Source organism: Pelobates fuscus, chromosome 4 (assembly GCF_036172605.1).
Source record: "Pelobates fuscus isolate aPelFus1 chromosome 4, aPelFus1.pri, whole genome shotgun sequence".
Taxonomy (NCBI): Eukaryota; Metazoa; Chordata; class Amphibia; order Anura; family Pelobatidae; genus Pelobates; species Pelobates fuscus.
In genome coordinates, this window is record NC_086320.1 from 118,696,714 (window position 1) to 118,724,019 (window position 27,306).

At 37.7% G+C, this 27,306-nt stretch overlaps 1 protein-coding gene across 2 annotated transcripts in view; it reads right to left on the reverse strand.

Annotated features, from left to right (window-relative positions):
* The window catches only part of DLGAP1 (DLG associated protein 1), a 614,261-nt gene extending 594,035 nt beyond the window's left edge, over positions 1-20,226 (reverse strand). For both annotated transcript variants that reach the window (XM_063451516.1, XM_063451517.1), the window contains exon 1: positions 19,933-20,226. The gene's annotated coding sequence lies outside the window, so the exon portion shown is untranslated. The remainder of the gene's footprint in view (positions 1-19,932) is intronic.
* Between the last annotated feature and the right edge of the window lie 7,080 nt (positions 20,227-27,306).

A 27,306-nucleotide genomic window follows, 5' to 3' on the forward strand; every position in this document is an offset into this window, starting at 1 on the left:
TGACACTGTAGTAGTCATACAGTGAATTGGACAAAATGTAAATCGATTGAATTTTAAAGAATTATATTTTACAAACCACTTGTTTTTCATTACTTCTGTAACAGTGAAATGTATTTTTTTCTTTCTAGACAAAATATTTTCTGTAGTTCCTCTACAATTTACTATTTATATAGGATAGGATAATCTAACAGGTAAACAATCTAGTAATGGAACCAATAACTCAAGAATATTCATTCAACAGTTCAACTTGCATGAACTATGTCATTTAAGATTCACATGAAGCTTAATTGAAATGAGTCAATAACTTTTTATTAGACTATCATTTTGTTTTTGCATTTATAATTTGTGCAGCAGCTTTATTGATGAATATGTTTGTGCTTAAAGAGATACACCTTGTTTCTTGCACTGTTATACTAATAGACAGAGTAACTTTACACAGACAGTTTGATGAAGACAGATCAACAGATCCATTTTTTGTATCTTGTTTTGGGATCTATCAAATACAGACAGCCTAGTACAATTTTTGGCCTGGGAAATAAATACAAATGGCCTTTTTTTTGTGTACTACATTTGCAGATCTCAGCACTGATGATTCTACTCATACATAGTGAACAGTATGTTGGTACAACAAATGGAGGCTGCTAGATTTGTAACGTGTGACATCATATATGGTCCGTCCACGTGGCCAACACAGCATGATGGAGCATTCAGAGATAACTGATCATGCCTAAGAGCGGCAGGCTCTTCTTCTTGTGACTCCACTGATGGCAGCATGTATTATAAATGTAATAAGAACTGTCTCATCTCTCCATTTACTTGTAAACACTTTCAGAGACATCATACATATAAATTATAAGCTGGAAACATAGAAAACTCTAGATACTGCAGTGCACTGGGAAATACCACAGTAGGCCAATCCCTGTCCAGATGCCAGAATTTGTAGGCCACCAGCCTACGGACAGACCCATAAAGTGCTCAACTAGCAAAGGCCCGGCACAATACTGCAATGAGAGGCCACATTATACATGTGGGGAGATAGACAGCTTTACAGAGGTTTAAAGATGAAAAAGCTTGTATATAGCAAGCTCAGTGATCTCACAAAGAAACACCTATAGAAAACCAGCCTGACAGACACTAACAGACAGACAAAAAAAGACAGTGAGGTATATAATAGACTTGGAGATTAATTTCAGACTAAACTGCAATTTAATAGTGTTTGGCTTAATTCCCCAAATTTCAAGTCAATATATCCAAATTATGGATTAAATAAATTTGCAATCCTGAACATGTTTGGTCACTATTCTGAATTCCGACAATGGTGCCCAAAAAACAAGAGATGATTGATGGCTAGGGGACAATTGCAACATACTGATTTTGTTCACAGATTAAATGAGAAGTGAGCAATACAGGGAAAATGAAGAGAAGCAGTAGAACAATATATATCTATTTAGTAAATAAAAATATAATACACAAATATAGATTTCTTTTACTGCTCCTCCTGTTTTTCCTTGATAGGAGAATGCTCCTATCAGTATACTGCAAAATATATACATGATAATATATTATGTATTGTATATGTTATGACACTATTTTGGTTCGTTCTTATGATTTGGTTCCAGGACCGGCATTCGGCCAAGCCAAATTAACATCCAGCTGAATTTCATGTCCCGAAAAACGTACTATCTACAGAAAAAAATTATTTGGCAGGACTGAAATTACTTACCATTCACAAGTCTATTAAACATACATAAAACAGACAGAATGCTTGTAGATGTAGGGGGGATGAATAAATATGTTAAAACACGAGTAAGAATACAAGACAATATGTATATGTAAACAAACAGGAAGAGATTCAAATATGCCACTATCATTATTATTGTATTTGACTGTCCACCTATATGCTAAAGGTAGCTCACATGCAGTTGGTGTAAGGAAAATAATGAAAATAAAATTGGTGACGAGGTATGTAGGGAACCATCTGCCTGTCAAGAAACTACATAATTTGATATTAATTTGAGCTGGGTCAACAGTCTTATCCTGTTTGATGACCTGCTGCTTGCTCAGCCAAAGAAATACATAAATTAGTAGCTTTTATATTCAGTGTTCTACCCTCACAATTATACCACATGCATGATGTGTCTGTTTGATAATACACTGGAACAGCTGAGGCCTCACTGCAAAATGTATTTGATGAGGAAAAATAGAAGAGAAGTCCAGGCACTCTCAGGATGCAAAAGGGCAGATTTATTGAACCCACTGCAACGTTTCAACCTACAGGGTCTTTGTCAAGCTTGACAAAGACCTTGTAGGTTGTAACGTTGCAGTGGGTTCAATAAATTTGCCTTTTTGTATCCTGAGAGTGCCTGGACTTCTCTTCTATTTTTCTGATACCGGAGAAACTGACGGAAGCCAAGCACAGAGAGATGGACACAGGTTTCTTCAGGAAGGAAGAGATTCTTTATTCGATTCACCGACCGGGTCTCAGAGGGACTTATGTCACCAAAATACAACAAGATCTGAGCCCAGAACTGACTGTGTAAATGCATATAGCTCCTCCTATAGTTAACTCTACCCACATATATTCTTTACACAATCAGCTGAACAAAGCCTAACTTCCCTTACTTGTTAGACCACATGGCTCACCCAGAACAATGGAGGAGGGGGGAAGTGTTTTCAGTTTCTGCATTCCTGCATTTGCTCAATACGGTGTTGATTGTATCTTAGCTACGTGTAACTAACTGATACAACATTTACACATATGCCACATGGCAATCTTGTCCTAGTAAATTTATTTTTACTGAGATTCCACCACATTCCCCCCTTTGATGCTTCTGATATTTCACAATTCCAGATGCATCACTTAACCATAGTTTGCTTACACCTCAGGTTGCCATGAATCAGAACAGACCTCGTAAGCATCTTAGCATCCTTACAAATTCCTTCAGCACTCCTCATTCTGAATATATTCTCTCTGGGCTAAGGGTTCATACTTGCAAACAGCCATTACATGCGCAGCTGGTTTCCTTTCTGTCGTGCTCTCTATGACACTCTGTATGGACCTAATTACCAATGGAACCAAACATGGTAGAAAGAGACACACTATAATCAACATGACTCCTCCTACCAATGTCTTGATCCCTCCAAGCTGCTCGTACCTACTTCCAAACCAACTACTAGAATTGTACCCGATCCAGGCTTAAGTCGGTACATGCGTCAGTTTAGCCATGTGGCTTGTGAGATCAGCCACTGCCTGCCCTTCATCATCTATGTGCAGACAACAGTTGCTGAGATTGAACTTTCCACATACACCTCCTTCTATTTGCACTGGAAGTGAATGGAGGACTTTATCAACAGCCCAACTGGTTTACCTGGTAAGAAGGCTATGTGCTTTACAGAGGAATCCATAATTGCCTAATGGTAGAATGAGGCTTGAATCCCTGTATTAGAATACAATAACACTTCATGGGCATACAGTTTGGCTGTTAACCAGTTCCCTCACATATTACATCCCTCCTATTGGCAATGAAGCGCGCTAAGGTAGCCAGTGCCACTCATTATCTTCCCAGCTACCTACATTCAAGGATGCTAGCTTCTTTTTATGATTCACATCATAAACTTTAACTCTCAAGGTCTCTGCTGTTTCAATTGGCAACAAGAAGAAGGATGGTTTGAGCATACCTAATACACATGCCCCTTCCCAGTCCTGTGGTAACTCCGAATATACTTTCTTACCACAGATCCAGTACAAATTTGCTGGGGCTCTCCAGGTAGATGTGATGGATAGGTCAAACCACACATCCTTTAAATTGGCGTATCTAGCAAACGGGTTAGATGGTTCTGAGACATTTGAAGCCGACCACCAAGTTGTATTCTTCGTATCATCATCATAAGCTTTTTGCCCTAGACAAGTTAATTCTCCTACAGAAGTATTATACATCATTCCTTTCCTCGCTATGCAAACATAACCTATGATGGAGGTCTTTAATCTCCACTCAGATTTACCTCTAACACTCATATGATAATCGGCTTGTGTAGATATTAATTGGTCAACTGCCTCAGAACCGGACATTACCTCCTTTGCTTCCCAAGGCCATTGGTCTCCCATGTTAATACCTCCACACACATAGCAGTTGGTAACATTAAGACTACCGGCAATACTTTCGGCTAAATCTATGAACAGGTTTTTAGCATTATGGGGGATCTTATTATCTATACTCATCTCTTCATAAAAAGAATGGTATACTTGATGAGTTTGGGAGGTTACCGTATCGGTCTCTATCCCTATAAATAATATTGTCCCAGGATCTAAACCCGTCCCATATATTTGGAACCCAAATAAGTTACCGAACCTATCTATGAATCGTTCAGGATTATTTATGAGTATATGGACTGGGTTACATTCCCTAGACTTACAATATGGCTTTGTAGGCAACTTAGTAACAATCATATCCTTATCTACTGTCGGTCCCCAAGTTGCCCACCCCACACAAGACCAATATGGGCAAAAGTTATATTCCCTATCTGGGCATCTCGGACTTACATACTTGTTTTTACTACTGGGACAAATATATTTATCATTAGACCCATACGTTCTCTCCCACTTAAGATCCCCACATACATTCCACGGCTTTCTACCACTTGATATTGCTTTACATGCATCAAATAGCAGAACACCCGAAGAATGTACGGTTTCTAACTCAGTTTTATTTATTAGGGTCCCCTGAGGATCTCCATTCCTGAGGGTCAACCAAATTGTACGGGGTTGATACTCCGGATTGAAGCACCTAGGTTCTCCTACTCCTAAATGGCATACACTATATTCTATACCTAGATATATACACCTAGACACATCAACACTCATATTGTGAATGCCAAATTAGGGTCTGGGAAATATGATTACCTGTCTTAGTAGTCTTAATGCAAACCTCACAGCTAGGAGTGTCGGTACCTCCACCTTCCTGAATATAAAAAGACACAAAAATATACATTATCAAAAGCACTTCTTTCGACGTCTTCATCCTCAGTCTTCGTCCGTGCGATGGCACCTCAGCTTCCAGGATGTAAGGGCTGCAGGGAATGGAGTTCTGCTCGTCTTCACAGGGGTCCCTTCGAGACTTTCCTGGCTTTTAATAACACGTTGGTGAGCGGACAGGCATTATTATGGCCGTCAAAAACACTCACTTGTAGATCTTTGTTGATGTTCCCTTTTAACAATTCTCTGGATTCTCTGGATCTATGGTAGCTTGTCAGGAATCTGCCGCTGGTTTTCTTACCCTAGAGTGATGAATCCACGGAGTCACTTCTACAACCTTTACAACTGTTGGGGTAGATAAAAGAACAACATAGGGACCTCTCCACTTGGAACCTAATGGAATTTTTTTATCCACACTTGATCCCCTGGATGGTAAGAATGAACAGGTGGATAAATATTCACAGGTAATCTATCTTGTACCCATTTCTGTACCTCCTCCATAGTTTTACCCAACTCTACAACCTGCTGCCGGGTAATTCCTTCTCCCAACTGACTCAAATCCCCCGTTAAGTTACCAAGTATGGAAGGTGGATGCCCATACATAATTTTTCAGCAGTACCCCAGAAACAAAAGAAAGCATCTTTGAGGTCTAGGAAGGTATAGTAGGTTGCCCCACCTGGTATTAAAGCAAGCAGATTATAGGGGATGGGTACCACTGGGTGTATATTGACTACTGCATTATTAACTGCGTTTAGATCTTGTACAGGATGATACTCATCTGATCCCGGCTTCTGAACAGGTAATAATGGAGTGTTCCAAGGGGAGGTACAGAATTTTAGGATGTCATACTTTGCACTTTGCACACTTATCCACATAGGTTTGTATATTTTCCTTAGCCCTCTATAATATATGGTACTAACTAAGGCTAAAAGGATATGCTCCAAGCTTTGATTCAATGTGTATTGGTGGAATATTGCGAGCAAGTCCTGGAGGATTATTCTCTGTCCATATTCTTGAAATGTCAAATAAGGATTCATCACTCTTAGGGTCTGTATTTGTTATTATAGAGTAGAAGTGCCATTCTTCTTCCCTTTGCACCGATACTGATATTATGCCTGGTGATCTATTAAACTTCAGAGACGTTGATCCGTTGGGTTTAAAAGTTATCTGGGCTTGAAGCTTTAATAATAGATCTCGTCCTAGAAGCTGAACTGGACACTCCAGCATATATAGGAACTGGTGCTTAACCAAATGGCCTCCTAGAATACAAGTATGACTCCTGAGAATTGGTCTAGCAGCGCTTTTCCCAGTAGCTCCTATCATAATTATAGTCTTCCTGAAGGAGGAGCAACTAGGTTAGTTACCACAGAGTACTCAGCACCAGTGTCAATCATGAAAAAGCTCCTCTTTCCCTCTATTGATACATCGACCATAGGCTGCACTTGGCTAAAGGGGGATGGAGCCCAGTCGGTATCAATAGTCTTCCATGACAGTGTCAGCCAGACTGACAAAATCTCTATCTTCTCTATCCCTTAATCTCTAGGTAGGGGAATAGTATACTACTGTCATTCCCTCCAAGACTTTCTCTATAGCCACCTCTGTAACCATCTCGTAACCTTCTCTCTTGTCTTATCTATAACTTGCTTTATATTCCCTCTGTGGGCAGTCACTTTTCCAATATCCTTCCTCTCTACAATACGCACAGTGATTCCTACTTCCTCCCTTACTCAGGCTATTCTCAACTCCTCTATTCACCTCCCTTCCCTGTCTCTCTACACTTATGATAGCTACAGCTAGCATATCTGCCTTCATCCTCATTTTACGTTCTTCCTCCTGCTTTGTTTCAATCTCCCTGTTCATATACACCTGAACTGTGATATGGACATTCCTACAAATCCCTTTAACTTTAGCAATTTTCTTTTGATATCACCTTGGGTCTGGCTGACAAATGCTGAGTTGTTCATTCGAGAGTTCTCAGGGGCCTCTGGATTAAAAGGAGTATATAAACTATATGACTCCAGCAATCTCTCATAGAAAGCATTAGGTTACTCGTCTGCTTTCGTAAAGGAATTATGGGTCTTCCAATTAAACAGATCAGTCATGGTGAACGGGACATAAACAAATACAGGGTCTGCCAACTGTAATTGACCATTAATATCAATGTGTGGTGGACCAGGGGTAAGCTGCAGTGGCATTTGTAAATGTCAAAGTTGGAGGGCACCGGTCATTTGTCAGGTTAAGGTGGGACTTAGATAGGGTTGTTTAGTCATAGGTTCCGGTCGGGGAGTGGTGAGGTAGGTGGAAATGGATAAATTAATTTTACTGGTCAGTAACTTGGTTAACAAAATGTTTCGGACAGGGCTAGGAGGAGCCTGACCAGTAACCAAAAATGGTAAAAGTGTATTCCAGCGTCCTATACCATTGACCATTTCATCCAGTTGTATTTCAAAACTAATTTACTGTTACTAAAGGCACACAAGGCTCAGTAATTATAGTGTTATGTCAGTGGTTATGGTGTCACCCACGCTATAATTCTCTATATATGAATTACCCGTCTATAACACACCCCAGTAACATCGTCTTTTACAAATAGCGGTTACAGTACGGTTAGCATAAGTCAAAGCACAATTTAAGGTCACAATACAATTATTAGTGGTTATGGTGTTAAACATGCATTAGACGACAATGATTAGTACTTATATACAGTGTCAGTAAATATACAGGGTTATGGTACCGTGCACTATGATACAGCAACACACTATTAACACTCTCGCTAGACGGCTGAGCTCGCGATATCTAACAAGATATACACTTTACTAAACAATCTTTAACACATTTACAATCCCAACTAAACTATTGGCCAGTACCTTGAATGGACTACCTAAAACTATATACACCCGTTTTGGTTAGCCACACTGCCCAAGCACCACATATAGCGAACTAGAGGACCGAATTTACACAGACGCCTCTTAGTCTATTACTCTATCAAAAATCTAGTGGGTTCCAAATTTACACGCCTTCCCACTTAGCCAAGATAGGTTGAGAGCTAGCGAACCGAATTTACACAGACGCCGCTTAGTCTCCCTGTCCCTCCGACCTAGCGAACGTAATATACACCCTAGAACGCTAGTCTAGACAAGACACCGGTGTCCGGCTAGGGCTATTTACACCAGAACCCCGCCTGACTAACCAAATCAAACGGTCTTACTAAAGAGCGTTCGATTGAGCGGTGCGCCTTCGCTCCTTCCCTCCGACAGAGGGGGCAGATTCCATACACAGATTTAAACCCCTTTTGGGCCTACCGCACAATCGGTATACCCCTAGTGGGTCTGCCGTCTAAAACAGCAGTTGTCTTACCTCCTCGTTCCTGAACCTGGGTTCACACTCATCGACGGGGACACCCCAGCACTTACTACGTAGAGGCCGATGATCTCCTGGACAAAAGACCAGTGGCGCCGAGACGAAGGGAGGTCCACGCAGAAGTTCAGGGGTGCAGCCGTAGAGAACGTGGGCAAAGATAGACCGTCTCACGCCTCTGCTTCTCAGCTACCGTTGAACGATGAGCTTCCCGGCCCAATGCACCAAATGATACCGGAGAAACTGACGGAAGCCAAGCACAGAGAGATGGACACAGGTTTCTTCAGGAAGGAAGAGATTCTTTATTCGATTCACCGACCGGGGCTCAGAGGGACTTATGTCACCAAAATACAACAAGATCTGAGCCCAGAACTGACTGTGTAAATGCATGATATAGACATATAGCTCCTCCTATAGTTAACTCTACCCACATATATTCTTTACACAATCAGCTGAACAAAGCCTAACTTCCCTTACTTGTTAGACCACAGGGCTCACCCAGAACAATGGAGGAGGGGGGAAGTGTTTTCAGTTTCTGCATTCCTGCATTTGCTCAATACGGTGTTGATTGTATCTTAGCTACGTGTAACTAACTGATACAACATTTACACATATGCCACATGGCAATCTTGTCCTAGTAAATTTATTTTTACTGAGATTCCACCACATTTCCTCATCAAATACTTGGTTCCTGGTACTGGGGCTGTTCTGGTGCACCTGCATACATTTCAAATGGGTTTGAGTGCAGTTCCACATTCCTGAAAAATTATATGCAAAATGCATTTGTGAGCTTTGTGTTATGTTTTATTCATGAATGTTTTTTGTATTGTGTACAAAAATTTAAATGGAACATAGAGAAATGGTTGGATTGGTACTCGTCTAGATAATTATAAAAATGTGCAGAAAACCATTGTCAAAGGCCCTTTTTCAAAGTGTGTATCTAGTTGCACCACCTATCGTTCCATCCCCGATATAAACATTCTTATAGTGGTGTATACAATACCACAAGGGGTTCTGAAGACATCAAACTATCCCGAGATGTCTTTAACTGCATTATTTCCTTCATGGAGTGGCTGGAATGCCAGTCATTCCCTACAGTTCCAGTTTCTATGGAATGCAATGACCATAAACACTGCCATACGCAAACCGATACATTAACACAGCCACACATATAAACAAACAAATAAGCACACAGACAGACACAAAAACACTTGATTATTTTTAAGTTCCATATCTAGTCATGGATTATTATCATGTGTTTTATTTATTTATAGAGTACCAATGTATTCCATTTTTAGAATATTGAGTGACAGAAAGAGAAGGTGTAGGAGGTGGCAGAGAACAAGAAGATGAGCTCGGCAACAGCATTCATTATGGACTCTAAGGGGGAAAGCATGTAATGTGAAACAGCAGGTTGCAGTAGTTGAGACAGGAAATATCCATGTTTCCACAATATGAAAGTGATACTGGAACCATCAGAACTGTTTAGTTTATGAAGAGGGGCAGTACAGATAGATGACAGTAGGGAACCACGTATTGTGAAATTGTGAAACACCGACAAAGATGATTTGCAGGGTTGAGGAAGCAGCAGGAAAGAAGATACTGAAAGAATGCTAGGAGAAGTAGAGGAAACCATGACAGAGAAGAATACAGAATCTTGTAGACCAAGATTATGATGGGTGAGAAGAAGAAGTTGTATGGTTAACAGTGGTGCAGTGGAAAGATCAAGGAGAAATAGAAGGTGACCAATGGATTTTTGCATAAATTAAATTATTGGTCACCTTGATCAAAGCTGTTTCATCAAATTGATGAGTTCTTAACCCAGATTGAAGTAGGTCCAGCAGATAGCAGAGGATAATAGAAAGATAGGGCAGTAAGTAAAAGGGGAGTTTGGGTCAAGGTTGGGCTTTTTTAGATGCTTGAATGGAGCAGGAAAGACACCAGAGGAAAGAAAAATATTGAATATTTTAGTAGGAGGCAAAGCAAGAGAAATAGACAGAGTGCAAGTAGGAGGTGACAAATAGGAGATAGAGAACAGGTGGTGGTTTGAAGAACATAACATTCCCATAACAGGTCCCAGGTGCCCCTATACATAAATTAACCTTGTAGCCACAAAATGGGTCACATGACCGTACCAAAATAAACAAGAATTTAAACAAACATATATTGACATATAACACTTGGTTTTAATATACACATATATTTTTTAATTCTCCATTTAATGAAGACAGTTATAAAAATACTTTGACTATATTCTGTAATGTATAAACTAATGTTTTGTATTATGTTTATGACATCATTATGGCACCTAAATTCAAATAGTAACTGATTGTAATTAATTGCACTACCTATAAATACCACTATGCACCAGGTTAATGCTTTTAATGCCATTTGAGAATGCCCTGTGTTGGCAAAATGTGTTTTGGCTGATTTTATATTCTATTTTGTATTGTTCTGTGCCATGTATCTTTTTATCTTTTTTTATTTTTAACCTGGTCATTAAATATTCCTGAAGATCTACTCGCTTAAGAATCCCAGGAGGGGATTATACCACCTATGCCTAATAAGTGAGCAGTACTTTCTGCTTACCTAAATGTGAGTACAAGACCTTCTATTTTAGTACTCTATATTTATTTTAGTACTCTTTTATTTCCTAATTTTCTCCCTGCCGGTTCATCTCTACTCGATAAATACCATCACCTATATCCTACCAGTGGGGGATCAACTATGCTGAATGCTAATCACACCTGAGCTTGTACTAGCTCTTTATTAGGTAAGTGAAATTACAGCTGATTTTATATATTGTTTTACCTGCCTTTGACATACAACATCATTTTAGTTTTTCTTCCCTTTCGTATGTCCTAACTGGATCAAGATTAATCAATATCCATAAACCTCAACAACACAGATCTACAAATGTTACTCAAAATAATGGACTTCCTATCCATTTCCATATGTTATGTTTTGGACTTTAACTATTCAGTTTGGCTTTTTACTGTAAGTACTAACAATTTTATATATTTATATTTTTATACACTAATATATATGGTGCAACCTAATTACTATCTGATTGTGTACAAAATGAATATTACTGACATTTGGAATAATACAGTAAAATGTGATTTAGACATGGTTGAAGTTTTAATAAATTAATAGGAATATCAATGGAATTGTGAGGACAGAATTATCATATCTGCAGCACCTCTTGTCTGCTTCGTGAAAAATGTTGACACAGGCACGTCTAATGTACCTTATGGGTAACCCAATCTGTTGAAGACAAATGTTCACATTTTCAAAATTTATTTGTTAAGAGTATATTATATTCAAAAGCTCTACAAAAATAGCAAACAGATCAAACTTATCATGCTTTTTCTTGATCATGTAGGAAGCGTTTGTGCTAATAAACAACACACTCCAAATCTTTGCACCCCACAGAAGGAAATAATCCAAAGAAGACTAGTTTTGTGCCTTCTATGGACGTGTATCACACAGCTGCCTTGGCTGTTGTTATGGTATCAATAGGAAAAAGTCCAGCTTTTCGAGGACATGCGAGTATGTTACTCTTTCTTTCCCCTATGTTCAGTTAGAATGAGCATTATTTTGTATTTCTGATCTGCCATTATTTTATTGTCATGTTTTGCTAATAAAAATAATACTTTTATTCCATTTGTGGATTGCAAGGATTGTGAGTTTGTTGTTTTCAGATTAGCTGTTGCAGCCACGCATTGCTGCCATCCACATGAGAATGCTGCATTCTTGCATACATGAGGATAAAAACACGTTGCTGCATCCTCACGTCTATGGTGACTTTGCACATTTTTCCAGCTTCAATTATAATGCAGCATGCTCTTCACTCATGACCTATTATAGACATCTACACCTCATATTCAGGTGGCACCCTCTTCTGCCTCATCCAGGTGATGCCCACCATGCAGTAATGATGCTATCCAGTAGTGTTGCACTACACCTTTTATATATTCCTAGCTCTGTTTAGTATGTTACCTGTCATGTTCCTTGCTACACATGAAATACTTTCTTATGGGAAAGCATTGTGATTGGCTGAGATCAATAATTCTGAAACCCCACACAGCTTTGGAAATGGGTTAGTAAATCACCTTACTCACAAGAGGTAAAGGGGAGGGTGACAACCTAAATGGTGGTTTTATAACTATAGTGTAAGGTATAGATACTTGTGTTACTGACACAATAGTGCCCCTTTACATCACTTTGTTTATACAGGTCTTGATGCACCTCCCTGCATGTAACTTACAAAGCCTCCCTATACAGTTCCTGTAGAGATATCTAATGTTTTTACTTATTTTATTGCACATTCGGTTTAATTTAGAATCTATTATCTCCTGCTCTGTTAATAGCTTGCTAGACCCTGTAGGTTCCTCCTATATGTAATTAAAGTTCAATTTACAAAGCATGAGATAAATACGTTTTATAACAAGTTACACCTAAATTAAAATAAAACCAATTTTTTTTTAAGCAGAAGTTGTGCTTTATAGTCAGGGGAAGTGTGGCTAGGGCTGCATAAACAGGAACAAAAGTGATTTAACTCCTAAATGACAGGGAATTGAGCAGTGGGAATGCAGGAGCATGATCTATACACAAAAAACTGCTTCATTAAGCTAAAGTTGTTTTAGTGCCTATAGTATCCCTTAAATGTAAAGTTTTGATGCCATTACATCACATTTATCTCAGGGTAGCAGCAAATTTTATAATATTTTGACTGCAGCTCTCATACAAATGCTAGCAGTGATCCTTCCTTATCCTCAAATCTTTAAACCCACAGCACAAATGTCAAGGTAACCTGCAATCCCACTGCTTGCCTGTCAAATTACTCCCTGCTAGAATAATTCCTATGCCATCATAATTCTCTCATCATATTTAAAATGTTAAAACTGTACCCTGTACTAATTTCATAATAGTAGTAAGTTTAGATATACTTCCTGATATAAAATGAAAGCTAGCCTATACCATATCATTGCTTTTATCTTTACATGCAGCACTTATTTTGAGAGGAGTTGCAAATGAACCCTCTTACATCAAACTAAAATTAATGCAAAAAAAAAATGGAAAAAAACTCATGATGTTTTTATTTTTTTGTAAGCAGCTTTTAAAAGTGACGCACTGGGAACTGTCATTCTGTTCCTTAACCCCCTTGTTTAATCAATTCTTATCCCATTCTGCATACTCACAGAATATTTGCAATCCACACTATTACACATGCCTTGCATCTTTTCTCCACTCAGCAGATTCCAAACTCCTACAAATCACTGCTTATTAATCAAACCTTAAGAGCAATCACCAGTGTGAAGTGACCATTGCATAACAGTATATTAAGAGTAGTCTATTTAAAAATTTTAGCTCAGTGGACAGTCATAATGTATGTGAAATATGCTTTAATAGTGCTTTATTCACTTGTATGAAACAATAATTGTCTACTACACCTGTCTGCCTCTTGTCTTTCCTATATTTTTGTCTGTCTGCCTAAACAAAATTGTATGCATGAATCCAAATACTAGGCATGGTTGCATTCGTCAGATAGATGATTTGTTCGTGGATAAACTTTTTATTTTTCCTTTCAGCTTAAAACAGTGACCACTAGTGAAAAGGTCCATCATTGCAAAGTATAACCTTACTGTATGTTTGGGTGTTTTCTGTTATTTCTGTATTGATTTGTAGATTGTCAGCTCACGTACCATTAGTAGGGTTCCTACTGTATTTTAAACAGCATTTCTAATATATTTCTAACTACTCCATGTATTTGTCTGTAGTCTTACCAATGATTATTTGCTAATTTTGTAAGGTCCACTTGACAAGAACGCTATATAAAAACTGTTTAACAAATACATGTAATGCATCGTATATATTTTTGTTACTTTTATATGGTACAGAGGAGCATGCTAGAAATTAAAAAAAAATTACAATAGCAATAACAATAATATTTTGAACCTAATACTAGAACTTTAACATAAAAAATGCTCTTTTTTACAAAAGTTGTAATTATATTCAGCATATAATTTATAATTACAGCAAATGGTATATATTGTATGGGGTGTTTTTCAGGGTGCCTACTGAGTTATTTTGTTCTGTGTATTCTTGTATCAGATGCTGATTTCTGTTTTTATAAACTCCTTTGAAAAGAATAGAACAGAAATGCAGACAAAGATTGTAGACAGTGAACAATATTCTGCCTAAGGCTGAGAAGCAAAACAAACATATTCAAAATTAATTTTTTTGTCCTCTTTGCAGTATGTTTATATCTTACATAAAAGTTACAGTGTACATTTTGTGCTCCAATGACTCGTAGAAATGGAAACTCTATGTATGTCCACCTGTGGTCCTCCAGATGATGTCAGTGGCTGGAAGAGATACCGGGGAAATGTAGGCCGACAGGTGGACTAAAGTTTTGTCTGTGTACACATTTGTGTTTGTTTTTGTTTGTTTAAGATCAACACAATCAGTGACTGAACAAATTAGAATTATTCTTATTATGGGACATAAAAAATTAAATTCCATTTAGACTGTATCGGATCTGAATCGCAATTTAGGGGTTTCGAGTGGGAGTTGCTCATCAGGTTTTAATAAAATAAAAAGCCATTTGTAAAATTTTTAAATTTTTATTGAATTTTGTAATATTATTTCATTTAATTTTACACGTATATGTTGTATTCATCAATATGGGCATTTATTGCTGAGTCACACATTTTAGAATGCATTTTCAAAGTATGCTTGTTCACGCAATATGTTTTTCTTATTTAGGCTTTAAAAATGTGCTGTTATCTTCCAATTAGCGATATTTGCAAATGTGTGTGATAGAGGGCATAGCATGTGGGAATTATCTGTGTAGCAGCTGTCATTGCGCATCCTGTATCTTTTCCCTGATAAGGGAGACAGAGGTGTAACGAAAGACAAGCTGAGGACATTTATTCTAGGAGTTATTTGAACCAAGAATGTATGTAAAGGACAAACTAATCATTGCAGAATAAAACTAAGCCCTGTTGTAACCACACTATAAATCTCATTCAAGGTGTAGGAAACTGTTCAAGTGTGTAATGAAAATGTGAGGTGTGGATGCAGCTCACAGGTCACTCTTACATCTTTACCTTAGAGTATTGTAAATACATCATCCACTGCTAAACTTAACATATGCGTTGAAATACATTGAAAAATTGGAAAAATTACTCCTAAAGACCAATACCCCTTAATAAATGTCAGACGACGGAAGTTAGAAGAATAAAGACAAAGACCAAGAATTTAAGCAACTGTTATCTTCTTTCTGGATTAGAGTAATTGTTTCACGTTATATTTTTAAGGGTTACAAACAAGTGACTGAAATGACTGCTATAATGTTATCCTTATAGTTTTCATTTATTACGATTGTCTATTATTTTACAATGGAATAAAAACCGGTTCAAGACGAATCATGCCTTTTTTTCCGGGGCTGCTCATTTTAGAAGTCAGCTCTCAATTGACTTCATCTGCTTGTTTGTTGAAATCCCCATATTACAAAAGAAAGGGTATATGAGGATAATGCAGAAAAAGCGTGAAGGTCAAGTAGATCGGGTGGAGGTGAATATTCAATGAGCATTTAAGAATAACTTATGTACATAGAAAGGTGCAATGAAGATTCAGTTAAATAAAAAAATAAAAAAAACTGCTAAAATACTGGACTATTTTGCAAGTCGGTAGTCAACACACCACAATTCAATATTTAGATAATAAATTCCTTAATCTAAACTTTTGTAAGGCATTGTAAGAATTTAAAATTTGCTTGGTTGAGACAGCTTGAATCATTGATCTGTGAGAGTCAACTTGATTAATCTCAAAGTTGCCTGTTTAGTAACAGCCAATAAGAAATAAATGAATTTAAATACATGTAAGGTGGTGGTGTTTTAGTGATATAGGTTTTTATTAAGTACATCACATGCAAAGGACTTGTCGTCAGTAAAAATAAATAAATGATACTCTATTCCTTCAGCCCATACGCCTTCCCTAGCACTCCTTCCACAGTCTGTGCAAAGGGGGGTAATTTGGCACACCACTGGATCTTCACCAAACCACTATAGCTGGATGAATGATGACTCATGAGGATATTTCTAAGGTAAAGATTTTTCGATTTTTTAAAAATATATATAATTTAGTACTTTTTTTTCCCAATTTAAAGTTGCAGCAGGTAGAAAATTATTTGATTTTAATGGGCGTATATTTCCATGAGCCAAAGATAAAGATACATTGACATCATGTGACATCAGTGGGATATTCGTTACTAATATATCCTTACATTTCTGCTGAGAGTTTTCACAGGGATCCAAAACATCTAGCAAATCATGATAAAAACGGATATACATATCACCTAGTATTAAGGGATGAAAGGCGATGACACTCACCTCATACCTCTAATAATGTGGGACAGGGGTTTTGTGTTTTTCATTGATCTCTTTTTGTGTTTTACATATATTAGTATTTATATTTATTTGCTTTTTGTAACTTTATTAAACTGTCAGATGGTTAGGTTAGAACACGAGAAGCCATTGACCCAAACTGCTGACTCCTTACGTCTTGGTTAGAGAAGTCAATTGTACCTTGGAAAGTTGAGGCTTAATTTAATGCATCATGGCTATTCCCTAGCTGTAGAATCGAGCAATTTGGCTAGCACAGTGTATAGCACATGTCTCTATAAAGTGAGTCATGCCAGCCATGAATCGCATGCATTACATTAACCATTAGTAGTAAATAGCATTGACTTTTACTTAGCTAGTTTGAAAATGAAGGCTAGCTCACTCCATGCCTCTGCTAATCTCTTATAACACAGCTCTAGTTATTTAATATAATCTATGTTTATTAAAAAAAAAACTCTGAGAGCAAATTATTGTCTCAGGCATAATTTGTGTAACTGTGTAACTGTTACACAAATGACTGTATAAATTAAATGTATCTGTCTGTCTGTCTAGCTGTATGTCTGTCTATCCATAGGCACACATGCAATGTCAGTTATCACTGTGAAAGAAGAAAATACATTCTAATACAAATGGGTCTCATTAAAATAATTCAATGGCACTTAACATGATCTTATCCAGAGCCTTTGTAGACAACTGCCTTTTCACTGTATAAATAAGAGCATTTATTCACCTAAAGCTGTATTGCAAGGATCTCAGAACTGACTTGTTAAGGTGAGCTGGATAAAAAAAAAATAATAATAATAATAATAATAATAATAATAAAATTCAGGCTACTTGTCATTTTCTTTTTCCAAGTCCACTTGTCTGACATAACTTTTACAGGTCATTAATTCAATCACCAGACCTTGTGTATTGATCCCCTTGTGACTAACATCCGGTCCCAATGACATTATTAAGGAAAATAAAAATAGTTTTAAAGTTTATAATGGGTTGATTGAAATGTTTTACTTTAAATAAACACATATGGATTTTTGTAAATAAATGGTCTTCACTCTGTTACTTAATTATCTTTTATCTTGTAAAAAACAAATGTGAAATAAGGAGTTAATAAAATGAATTGGTTTACAGAATGTAAGTTTGTGCTAGCTCAGCCTCTACTTCTGATAACTCAAACGAGAATTTCCCTAAGACCTGCAGTGTGTGACCTTGGGGCGATGTCCTAATTCCAATGCAGCTTACAAGGGAAAATGAAAGGCTGGGCGATGCTAACTGTACACCACACACTTAAATAAAATATGTTCACTCCAAACAACTGTAAAGCTCAAACAGAATGCATTACGTGTACATAAGAAAAGGTTTTCATACAAAAATAGAGCAGAGCATTCTAGCCCAAGATTTAAAAGTCATTATTATAAATATTCTTGGTATAACTATATATAGACTCATTAAAGTCTGATGTATGACATTGAAATCCAAAATAATAAATTGTAACAGAATCTATTCACTAAACTGCCAATTATAATATCTACATGCATAGAGGCTAAAGTAGTAGAGTTTTTAAATCTGTGTCCAGCTCAGCTGGGATAGAAACTTTATCCAACTTTTGTTGTCTTAGACTAAACCTGCAGGTCAGTTCTAGAGTCAAAATGAAAGTGCCAAATGATTGTTTAAAGGTTGTGTAAACTCACCACAATTTCCCCTCATGTTTAAATGGATTGATTATTTTCTTTGTTAAATATATATATATATATCATGCAGTTGGTACTGCATGAAGCGAAGGAAGGAAAAGCCTTCGGAGCATCTCTCCGTGCTGCCAGATAGATGCACGTCATCTACTCATGGAGACATAAAGCGCAGGCATGCTTCTGACGCGTTCTGTCACTGTCCTATGAATTCGGCAGATGGAATGAATGATTCTGGAGGCTGTGTCACTAAGACTGAACAGCCTAAGGGTAACGCAACTTTCAAAGTGCACTGCATTTGTGAACATGTTCAGGAAACCGATGATTGGAGGAGAAACTCACAATTTCATCTAGCCCTACAGCAATACAATCTTTTGGGTCAACTCTTGAGCACTTGAGATTATCCCATTGTTGCCACAGGGCGATCAAATACAGCACAATTCACGCCTACAGCAAAGGAACTATGCATCACAGACCTTGTGGTAGTTAAGCTGTGAAGTCTGCTAATAATTATCAGTGTGCCTGCAGTTAGCTTTTGTTTAGGTGACTGAATAGGTTAAACCATACACTTCTCACTTAAGCGTTATTTGATTTACATTCAATATTAAATACGTTACACTGAAAGTCAGATCTACAAAAAGACATAATGAAACACCCTCCATATATATATGACACATTTCTATGGCACATGTCTTCTATATTTTGTATGGCAAGACTACTTCCTGTTCATGTATATACTCTTTAAGGGACTTCTTTCCCCCTATAAATGTGTTCAGCATTTGACATAAAGGCCCATATGAATCACGGCAAGATCATTATTATGGAGCCAAATGGTAACAGTGAAGCAACTGGTTTCCATGGTGATTGCTCCAAATTTAGCACTTTGCCCCTAGAATAGCTCTTGTTTTGGCATCATAAATATTGCGCAGTTATCCTCATCCTCTTTGGATCACAACACGGAATACATTGTCAATTCCCATTCCACGTACTCTGTATATAAAGTCAATAGCTGTATCTGCAGAACCAGTCGTTATGTCTCCGCAAACAATGTGCATCAATTATTTTAATTCCCAGCAAATCCTACTGATTTTAGACATTGTGACAGCTAGCAAAAGCATCACCCACATGCACATTTTCTACAGTGAAAGACTTGACATGAACTCCAATTAGTACACGAAAGCATCTCTATATGAGATTTGCAGCAGGCTAAGTAACTGGTGCATATATACAAAGGTATTTCTACACTATGAGGCTTGCTGTGTGAGTGCTGAAAAGGCGCTAAGACACAGGGACTAAGCCTGATTGAAGAGGCTAACGAGAAATAATGTATAATCAGTATTGCACGAGGTTTCAGATCTCTGATCCAGCACTATGCATTATTTCCTCTTGAATGAAGCAGCAGTGGACAGCGACACGGAGTGAAATCCCTCTGCTGTGCTTTGTAACGAGAGTGAGATCGGCAATGCCTGGTCTCAATGGGAGGAAAAAAACCCATTAGAAAGGCTCTTACCTGCCTGACAGCCTGGATCAATCACCACGGAATGATGGAGCAAAATGATAGCAAGCAGAACGGCAGAGAGAACGCTCGTGAAATCCTGCATAGAATGGCTTTCAAATGGGCAGTGAGCCAAGCTGTGAGAATAGGAATAGAGCTTCCGCTGAGAGCTCCACTCTGGCTGTTGCTCTTCTGATTGCAACACACTGTAGTGTAGAGAGTGAACCAAGTATACGTATTGTGCGGCAGGCAGTAAGGAAGAAAGGCAGTAAGAAGTCAGTCCGATAGTCCAGTCAGTGACTGGCAAGGATGGAGGAGGAGCACACAGCTGCAGCTCCCTGGAAAAAGGCAACACAAATGTATTTCCTTTCTTTTTTTTTTTTCCCTTCTCAATACGAGTGAGGAGATCAGCCAATTCCTTTGTAACTGAGACTGAAAATGTGCACCTTATTGGGTGCTGTAATCCAGCAGAGCATCACACTCTGTCTGGCATCGTTAAAGCTAGCCTGTCATGGGGAAGACTCTGGTGTGGGAGAATCTGCTGTCTCTTGATTGCAAGAGTTTTAAGACGCTCCCTAATACGTGGGGCTGAAGTTGTCTTTTTTATTTTATTTTATTTTTTATTCAGCGAGCTCCTTTTTTTTTGTTCCTATGACAATACAGATTCTCAGTATTACCATAGGATGTCTCCACAAGTTAAGCAGGGCTATCTGCTTATAAAATTATAAAACCGGCATAAAAAAGTTATGTTTAGTAATTCATCATTTGTAAATACACTATGCACCTCATTTAAGAATATGTAATCAAATGACACTCCGCTGCACAAAAACAAAAAACTAAAATCACTGTTTAGTAGACATGCCATCATTAGAAACTTGAATACATTTAATAGCATTTTTTCATTAGGGTATATCCAAAAACAGGTGAAAATACTGCAGATCTCTTGCCTGCTGCCTTTGCACCCTCCTCCTGCCCCCATTCTAACCCCCTAGACTTTCTGGCTGTCCAATCACAAACTTTCCTATGCAGCTCAATGACAAGTCTTTGAAGGGCTTGTGCTCTGAGCAATTGCCTGCTTCTTCGATTTAGCTTTACAGAGCTAACAACCAGGAAGTAACAGGGACGTAGCCAGGTTTATTTACAAAAGTGCCAATTTCTATTGAAAGTTGCACTATTTGCAAAATGAAAAAAGAGGACACATTTCACACATGGGGTCTAGGGTTTAGGGGTCTGGAGTTTCCCTTTCGCATTAGTTCACAAAATATATATTTTTTCAGCCCATAAAAAGTTTGGACAGTTATACATTTCAGCCATTCCACCTATCTTGATTAGATCTGCTTGAATAAGTAATAAATGATTTCAAGCAAGCTCTTTTTTTTTTTTTTTTGCTCCCTTCGACAATACAATATCTCAGTGTTACCATGTAATGTATCCACAACTTAAGCCACTCTAGCCATTCCAAGTCTCTTGATTAGATCCGCTAGAATAAGTAATAAACGATTTTAAGGGGTTAAATACATAGGAGGTGATTTATATGCTGCTCCACATTCATATGTCTAAGTATTGTACCAAAACCTTTAAAGAGAAAGAACCATCATTGTTTGCGACTCTGCTACACAGAGTACTAAATCCTAAAATTCTTAGTGGAGAAGGATTTGGGCACGGCACAAGCAATAATGCAATTCGCAAACCCTAATGTTTATATATATATAAATATACATACAATTCACAAAGAAAATCATGATTTGCACGGGTTAAAATTCATTGTGCTGTTGATTAAAATAAGTAAGTACATAAAGTGACCCGCACTCCGCACCCAAAATCAATGATCTCTGAATCAAAACCCTCTTGACCTTAAAATGGTGCCAATCTTGCTGCATGCTTTGCATTTAGAATTTTGAATAAGAAATTGATTATATGAAGTGGTTAAAACCATTGGCTTTCATAATTCAACATCCACCTGCAAAATGTAGCACCTCTAGATGAAACACACATATTATGAGTCTGGGGTAGGTGGGAGAAAGACTTTTTTGTTTTTTTTTAATTGCTACAAATGTGCTACCTGTTCTGTTCTGTTTTAAACAGACACTACAGGCCCCTAAAGCACTCACTCCTACTTGCTGATTTGCTTTATGTGTGAAGAGTGCATTCTCTTTTTTCATTTAACAAAAGGTGCTACTGTAAAGAAAAATTGCCACTTTTATAAACTTTTATAAACCTTGTTACATATTACCCCCCGACTGTCAATCAAACCTCCTAGTTGTTTAGTGGTGCTGAACTCAAGAGGCAAGTAATTGCTCCAAGCCACCTTCCAAACACTTGTTATTGAGCTGCATTGGTAAGTCTGAAATTGGACAGCCACAGAAAGACTGGGCTGTGTTGGATGCAGAGGGCTTAAAAAGACTTCAGACAAGAGATATGCAACTTTTGCAACCTGTTTTTAGTTATATTCCAATGAAAAAAAAATGCATACTTAAATACATTCATAAAATCTTAAAAACAAGTAGAAAGGTGCTAATATATAATAGCGGGTAAAAAACAAAGTTATGCACAAAATATAGTTCAAATATTATTACAAAAACTGTTAAACTGCAAAAACAAGTATTTAAGGAAAAGGCTGTATCATTAAAGTGTGATTTCCCATAAAACTACACTCCATACCTTTAAAATTGTATAAATTGTAAGTACATACACATAAAGTACAAACAATAAATTCAAAGTGACACATTCCCAGTGTGTAAAGTGCAAAAATAAATATGATGTAATAAAAACAGTGGATCAAGGGATAGATTCGTTCCGTAGATATGCAGCAGCAACAATCCTGCCAAGGGTCTCTCTTCCTGGCTAAATAATTGATATTAGTTCACAGTAGGTGAATGGCTGTGCTTAAAGTAGATGTATATGAAAAGATGTATATGAAAAACAAAAGGGAACAAACAAAAATTCAATGGTGGAGTGTCTCTGTGTATAGGGACTCCGAAAATAGGTGGAGAGTCACTTACATTCAATAGAGCTTTACACCAGCTCAGAGATTCTGTGCCTGGTCGGAACAATCCCCCCTGAGGACAAGTAATAGAGCTTTGAATAATGGTACAGATTCCACTTTCAGATGTCCCAAACAGTGGTGGTTAGCAGCAGCAGCACATGTAAATGAAAGTACAAAACATAGTGCTCTCAATAAACAAAGTAAGGCAGGGAATGGAATGTATATTACTTACTTTACCCAGAGCAATCTGAGAGTATTGCTCAATCCTTAGCCCCTTAGGGGTATCTGCGAGATTTCCGGCCGCACAGGGCGCCTTGGCTGCAAGGGTGCCGGTCGCCCGACACAGCTCACACTCTTGGGATCCAGTGGTGATGAGGCAGAGCCAGAAATGTAAAAGTGGAGCTAAATAGGAGGCGGAGCTAAATCAGCATGGGGAGGCGGGGCTAAATCGGTGTGGGAATGAGGGCCAAATTATGAGCAGTGGCGGAGCTAAGTGTGCCCACTGCCCGGTTATGCTGCACACTGAGGGGGAATCAGGAAAGAGTTTCTGCTTCCTGAAACTGCTAGAACTGGACTGTAGCCTCCACTCCTCCCCCTTCAAGAGCATATTGGAGAAAGGTACCTGTCTGTGTGTCTGTCTGTCTGTAACTGTGTGTGTCTGTAACTGTGTGTGTCTGTAAGTGTGTGTGTCTGCTTGTAACTTAGTGTGTGTGTCTGCCTGTAAATGTGTTTGTGTGTGTGTGTGACTGTCTATCTGTAACTACGTGTGTGTAAAAACTGTGTGTGTGTGTTTGTGTGTGTATCTGTGTGTTTGTCTGCCTGTAACTGTGTGTGACTGTCTGTAAATGTTTTTGTGTGTGACTGTCTATCTGCAAGTGTGTGTGTGTGTGTGTGACAATCAGTAACTGTGTGTGACTGTCTGCCTGTAAATGTATGTGTGTGTGTGAGTGACTGTCTGCCTGCAACTGTGTGTGTGTCTGTGTGTGTGTGTGTGTGACTTTCTGCCTTTAACTGTGTGCATGTGTGTGTGTGTAACTGCCTGTAACTGTGTGCATATGACAGTCTGTCTGTGACCATGTGTGTGTGTGACGCTCTGCATGTGGATGCTGAATTTTCCTCATAGAGATGCATTGATTCAATGCATCTCTATGAGAAGGTGCTGATTGGCCAAAACAGTGTTTGGCCCCGCCCCTTTGCCGATTTTAGCCAATCCAATGCTTTCCCCATAGGAAAGCATTGGATTGGCTAAAAATAGACAATTCTGATGATGTCACCAAGGGGGTGGGGCCAGCGCCGGCAGACGTGCACAGCGCTGAAAATAAGGTGAGTTTTATTAACTTTAAGGGGGCTCAAGGGGGGGCAAGCCACCTAAATGGTGTTTTTTGCACTATAGAGTCAGGAATACATGTTTGTGTTCCTGACCCTATAGTGTTCCTTTAACTTATACATTGCTATAAAACTGACTTTTCTTTTAATGTTAGTTTAGTCTCCTCATGGCAGCAACTGTGCCTCCAGTGAAGTTATCAGTAATAACTTCTGTTCAATCCAATATGTCTCAAAGAAAATGAGTTAATGGCAGATGGTCCATGTGCAGCAATTTCTACACTCCTCCAGCACTGAATCAAATGTTTCTCTATGAGGAGTATTTACCAATTCATTAATATGAAGTGGTGTTAGTGCTTACACTGTCCCTTTAGGCTTTTTTGTCAGTCTGTTTCAAAAATTATATTCACCTTGATTTTAGTGCAATCTTAAACTACTTTTTTTTTATTCTGTTTTATCGCAAAATAGCCAGTTAAGCCAATATTAATTTAATATTGTTGGCAAAGCTTTTAAAATAATTTAATATTTTGGGATAAACTTTAAAAATTATGCTTTCAAAATATTTAAATATAAAAAATATATATCATATATATATATATATATATATATATATATATGTATATATATATAAGAAATCAGTATATTAAAAATATTACAAAATTAAAATAGTCTTCATAATATTAAATCATTTCAAATGTTTATTCGGAAATATGAAATCATTTTAAAATCTTATTCAGCAATATTAAATTGTAGACTAAGGTCCTAATTTAACTTTGGAAAGGTTTTCTAATAGTATAGAATCATTTGGAAAACTTAATAAATTGAGCCCTGAATTTGTATATAATAGATTGCCTTAACACCTACTGGAAAAATGTACAGTATTAGCTTCTAGATTAAAACATATCTACTATACTCCTTAGTCACTCCTTTGCTGTTTTTTTTGTTTTGTCATTCTGATTTAAATTGCACAAATTCTGAGTTTAATAAATAACTCTGTTTGTGTGAAAATCTCTGTTTGTGGGCAATCTCATTTGGTCATTGAGAAAAGATATAGGTATGAGGCTAAAACCAAATCCCTTAAATGGATATTCTGTTCATAATATTGTCACCAGAACAACTACAGCTTAATGTAGTTTCTCTGGTGTGTATAGTATGTCCCTGCAGACTTTTTGTTGTAAACACTGTCTTTTCAGAGAAAAGGCAGTGTTTACATTACAGCCTAGGGACACCTCCAATGGCCACTGCTCAGATGGCCACTAGAGGTGCTTCCTGGGGAGCTCTGCTTGGAGACACTGAATTTTCCCATAGAGGTACAATGATTCAATGCATCTCTATGAGGAGATGCTGATTGCCCAGGGTGGTGTATGGCTCTGCTCCGGCCAACCTCCTTGGCTGAGATCATCAGAATTGACAATCTCAGCCAATCCTATAGGAAATCATTGCGATTGGCTGAGATCATCACTTCTGATGATGTCAGCCAAGGAGGCAGATTGGGGCGGAGCCAGCACTGGTGGATCCGCGCGAGGCAGGAAATAAGTTACGATTTTAGTATATTTAAAGGGGCAAAGTGGGGCCAGGTGATCTAAATAGTAAATTTACACTATAGGGTCAGGAATACACATTTGTGTTCCTGACTCTATAATGTTCCTTTAAAGTCCAGAATGTCACATTTGAATGGAACTGATTGGCCCTTTTTAATTCATTTGTATACAATGCTTTAAAATACACTTTTAACACCTAACAAGGAGATTATAATTTGTTGAATGGCGTATAAAGGAGCTAAAATAAAAAACAGGCCTTTCTCTTTTCACGAAAAAATAAATAATAATTCTTCACCATGAGTACAGATAGCATTCGTAAACTCAGACTATATCTTTACACTAGTTTCTTGATATTTTATTAAGAATTGACATCCTGTGCACTGCAATCAAAAATTCAAGAGGTTTTCTAGGGCACCTATAAACGTGAGAGGTGGACAATCATATGGACATTTATAACATAACTGTGGCTTTATATCATATTTTCACTTCATTCCATAAAATCTGGGGACTCTGGCTACGAATATCTTGTTTGTATGAGGTCATCAACAGGGAAGCAATGTCTTATTTGATTGCTATTTCCTGTCCTTATGTGTTTTATACTCCACTTCCTATAGACTGTAAGCTCGTTTGAGCAGGGTCCTCTTCAACCTGTCGTTCCTGTAAGTTTTCTTGTAATTATCCTATTTATAGTTAAATCCCCCCTCTTATAATATTGTAAAGCGCAATGGAATCTGTATATAAATGGCGATAATATTAATAATAATAATAATAATAATAATAATAATAATAATAATAAAACCATTACTATTTTAAAAAGGGGCTGCATACAATTGTTTTGGAGTGTGATAGAAGTTTGACCACAGGACATCTTTTCAATGGCGCCCCTTAATCATTTTACTAATAATATGCCTAAATAGAGCACTACATCTTAAATTATCTGAGTATTTACAGATGTGTTATTGCTTTACTAAAGGTAAAACTTTAATAGCATTTAATACATACAAACACTGTTAAAGGTGGTCCAATTATTTTTCCTGCCTCTGTATTTTGGCTTAAAAAATTTAATTTCCAAAATTCTCTTGTCAACATTCCAGTATTATGTATGAACAAATAGATCACTTAAATAATGGATCAAGTCACCATTAAAGGAACACACCACTGAACAAAAAGCGAAAACATGCATGCATTTAATTATGCATTTGTTTGATTGGAGGTATATCTATAAAGAGCTTGCAAAATCTGCAGTTCTTTCGTATGCAGGCTTTGAAAGCCCCCCTTCAACCCCAGCCCAGACTTGTTGTGGCTGTTCAATCACAGACTTAGCAGACTTTGCAAAGCAGCTAGGAAATTGCCTGCATCTTCAGTTTAGCTCCACTGGGCTAAACAAACAGGAAGTAACAGAACCAGTTGTCTGATTGACAGTCATGGGGGTGGAGCAAGGTTAATTAAAAAAGTCCCATTTTCAATTGAAATCTCCACTTTTGTAAAATAAAAGAGCAAGCTAAAGTGCTTAAGTGTTTGGAGTGTTTCTTTAAGTCC